The sequence below is a fragment of the Strongylocentrotus purpuratus genome, unplaced genomic scaffold (assembly GCF_000002235.5).
Source record: "Strongylocentrotus purpuratus isolate Spur 01 unplaced genomic scaffold, Spur_5.0 spur5_scaffold_18, whole genome shotgun sequence".
Lineage (NCBI taxonomy): Eukaryota > Metazoa > Echinodermata > Echinoidea > Camarodonta > Strongylocentrotidae > Strongylocentrotus > Strongylocentrotus purpuratus.
Window position 1 is genome coordinate 20,019,370 of NW_022145603.1, and position 4,259 is coordinate 20,023,628.

A 4,259-nucleotide genomic window follows, 5' to 3' on the forward strand; every position below is an offset into this window, starting at 1 on the left:
TCTTAAGCTTTACGTGACCAAGACTTTTTTTGAAGACGAGGCGATCTTCAATGGCCCATGTTTCATATTTTTGGTAACACTGGTAACTGCTTTTAACTGGATAGCAAACTCTGTGGTTTATTTGTGGAGGCTGAAAGAATTTCGTTCGATTGTGTTTTCTTGTCGAGGAAACGGGAGGGTGGAGGCTGTCTACTGAATGGACTAGCGCAGCGTGACGTCATACTGGCCAAGTTGTCTAGGTTGCTGGTTCAAACATTTTGTGCTAAACACTGGCACGGGGACCACACTAGCGCCAAACACTGAATTTGACCTGCTCCAGCCCGTTGCTTGAATGTTTTAACTCGTCGTCCAGGTTAGAGAGCCCGCAAAATCATTAAAACCACTGTGTTTGGGGCTAATGTAATCATCACTCTAAATGTTAAGCACAAAATGTTTGAACCAGCAATACTGACATCTTGAAGTCACACGTTGGTACTCCATAGACCTTTTTTAATAATGTATTGTTCAATTTATTCATATTTCTCTCCCAACCCGTGTTTACCAACTAATTATTTCACCAGCTATATGCAAAATGTCAGCTCAATGAATAGAATTATGTCTGGCAAGATTTTCAATCGTCAAGAACAACTTTAGCTCCAGAAGTAACATGGATACATTTAATAAGCGCGTCTATTGCGTTTGAATGGCTATTTGCTATTGACGGTTTTTCCTTTTCCTTTTTTGAAAATTAGAAATACATGTACATAAACTGGGTTTCCTTTGTTTTACGACTAGAACACATGGTGTTTGTTTTACTAATAATGGTATCGCCTGGTTGAGGAAATGTGGTATATGTGTTATATATATATATATATAGACCGCGGATCATATTGCAAAATCACATATCAATATCCCGGATCAATATGCATCATTGATCGACTGATTGGTTGATTGATTAATTGATTGATTGATTTGTTCATATTCCATTAAACGTTATTAATTGATTAATTGATTCACTAATTGATTAATATAATTATTGTTGTACTTATATCAATTTCTTTGTAACACGAAAGCAAAGCCTTTCGAAAAACCATCTAAAGACCAATATAAGTTTGTATATCCAATTCGTTATTAGGCAATGCGTTATTGTAATGTTGGCGCATTCAAATGTGTGATGCGCAGGCTACTGAAACGTTAAATATATAAATTTAACCAATACGAATTATAATACTCCAAAAATGAACAACCTATCATACTAAAAATGTATGTATAATATTCTGTTTAATAGTAATACACACTAAGAATAAATGGTGCAAGTATGCACCTTTAGTTGTGCAAACCGATGCAACACTGACAGCACCTTTAGGGGTTCAATCCTGCACCCTTTTTAAAGGTGCAATCCTGCACTTTTTAAAAGGGTGCCAGATTGAACCTTTTAGGGGACATGTTAGTACCCTTTATGGTTCAATCCTGCACCTTTAGGGGTGCAAACCGATGCAACACTAGCAGCACCTTTATGGGTTCAATCCTGCACCCTTTAAGAGGGTGCTAGATTGCACCTTTTAGGAGACATGTTAGTACCCTTAATGGTTCAATCCTGCTCCATAAGGGGTGCAAACTGATGCAATAGCAGCACCTTTAGGGGTTGAATCCTACACCATTTAAAAGGTGCAATCCTGCACCCATACTCGTGGAATACTCTTGAAATTTGCTCATACACAAATACATATTAAACATGCATGTTGTTTCTTGGTAAGTGATCATATAATCAATATATCCATTGCTAAAACGTGAATGTAATTGTAACATGATCAGACAAAATAATCTATTGTTTGATGGTTGTCGAAGGAAAATACAAATCACAACATCGATGTGCATTGTCATAATTCGCTTAACAAAGCATGATAAATGTATTTTTATGTGAACACGTGTAAAGTAATCATGAATTTGCATGCAATATGCAAACTTTTATTTTGCACCCTTTTTTGGTCGATAGGGTTCATTTTTGTTGGAAGGGTGCAAAATCTTATATTGCACCCTTTTTTTTAACCCCTTTTCTTTCAATAGAGTTCATTTTTATGTAAAGGGTGCAAACTCTTATTTTGCACCCTTTTTTGCACCCTTTTTGCTTAGAGTGTAGGTAAGAAAGCCATAGGTTTTTTTTTCTCAAAGTTTTGCATTTTATAGTTTCATCTATGTTATCTTTTTAACCCTGGGCCATATTAGGTTAGGGTTAGCACAGGACGTTAGATTATACGATTAATATGTAAAAAGTTTAAAATGTCTGATGTACATTAACAATATTACATATACAGTTTCGTGGTAGAAATTTAATGTCACAATACAAAATGATGTGAAATAAAAGCCAGTTCTTCGTGAAAGTAGATCGGCAGGTTAATCCCAAATAAATTGTATGATTTGGTCTTTGTTCAGAGCGACAGTTTTAGATTGAATGGTTGCTATAGTTGCTATGGTTGCTATGGTTGCTATGGGATTAATGTTATTTATGCTGTATGATGAACTGGGTCATGACTAGAAGAGATGAAAAGAGGGTAGATGCGTTTGAAATGTGGGCTTATCGGCTTATACTGAGGCTTCCGTGGACAGACAGAAGAACAAACCGAATTAGGGTACTGCACAAGCTGAGTACAGAGATGTCGCTTCGAAAGTGTATCGCCTGAAGTAAATGTAGTAAAGAGAGATGGTTTCAGAATATGCAGAGAAAAGGCTGCCAGACGCAACCAGCGCAACAGCAGGCAGAGAAGGATGGCATATACTTGAGATTACCGCGGCTGCGCAGCTCGCGGCACCTGACTGAAATAAGAAGAATACTTTACACGATTTTTATTATGATTATCATTATTATAGTCATCATTATTTATCATCATAATTATATTTGAGCATATATGTAAAGGCGCTATATATGTATGTATGATTAGCATTATCATATCTATTATTATCATCGTTATCATTCTTATCATCATCTTCATCGTCCTCATTATCATTCTCGTCATCTTAATCGTCAAATAATTACAATCATTCTTATTTGAATTACTCTCACTATAAAACCAGTTTCTTAAAAAGAAAATGTATTATTTCCTCGTTTTTTTCCAATCTTTCATCCCCCAACAATTATCGCCCTGACTCTCTCTTGTTTGCAAGCAATCGGGGATGATTTAATGAAAATAATTGAAAAATAATTTAATTGAAAATAGGACATTGAGCTCGGGCTTTCTCTTAATGTTCCATTGTTACCAACCGCGCTCATTAATATGATTGCCAGACAGCTTGAACCAAAAACACAATTTGCCTTACAAAGCCTGCTTGAATGTAAATGGTACTCTATTTAAGGACCATGTAATTAATTATTTTCATTAGTAGTGGGAACTCGACGTTGATGCTTTGAGACGCTTTAGAGGTGTCGTTGTCTCGTTGATACGTGATCGAACAGGGATCACTTGATGCGCGGTTTGAGTCATGCCATAATGCTCGTTTTCTTTGGCGAGACATTAATCTACACTTGCCACTCTCCCTCCAGGTGTTAAAATGGTACTGGAAGGAAGTAAATCCCAACCAAACCTACTTTAGCGACCACTTGTATAGAGAAGACACCGGCTGTAAAGACGACATTTCTAATACACATAAACTGTGTTTTTTCATTGACGCCGTGATTTAAGGAGCCTGCACACAAAGACCAGCTGCTAAAAAAAGGCCGCTTTTTAGTCTTGTGTCCATTGAGGGATCTTTATATACAGGTTATTATTGATATTTACCCAATCACGCTATGTTCATTCCGGATATCACGCCTGACGACTAAGAAGTGAGTAGATTTAAAAATAACTTCACCCTTAAGATGAGTAATACTTCTCAACTCGATCTTGGCTTCGATTGTAACCAGAGTAATGCAGCTAATAGAGTAGTGTTCTCCCTGACTCTCAGCATCGCTTTTTTCCTCTCCACGTTCACTCTGGCGTTCATTCTCGGTCGTCGTCGCCTTCGCCAACGACGATTCATTTTCCAGTTCAACATCATCTTGGCAGACCTACATAGTATCATTTATCATTTTATAGCAGTAAACTTGGGCTTGGTAGGTATACAACTTTAATAAATAATAGTGATGTGTCAATTTCTTCTGTTTTTAGGCTACGCATTAAATGTGGTTTCAAACTTTGCAGACAGAGTCCTTGACATCCCATCAAGGTCACTGAACTCTTGATTTTCCAAAATCACTCACGCGTGACCGTCAAGGCGCCATTTTGTCTATTACGACTGTTTTGAGG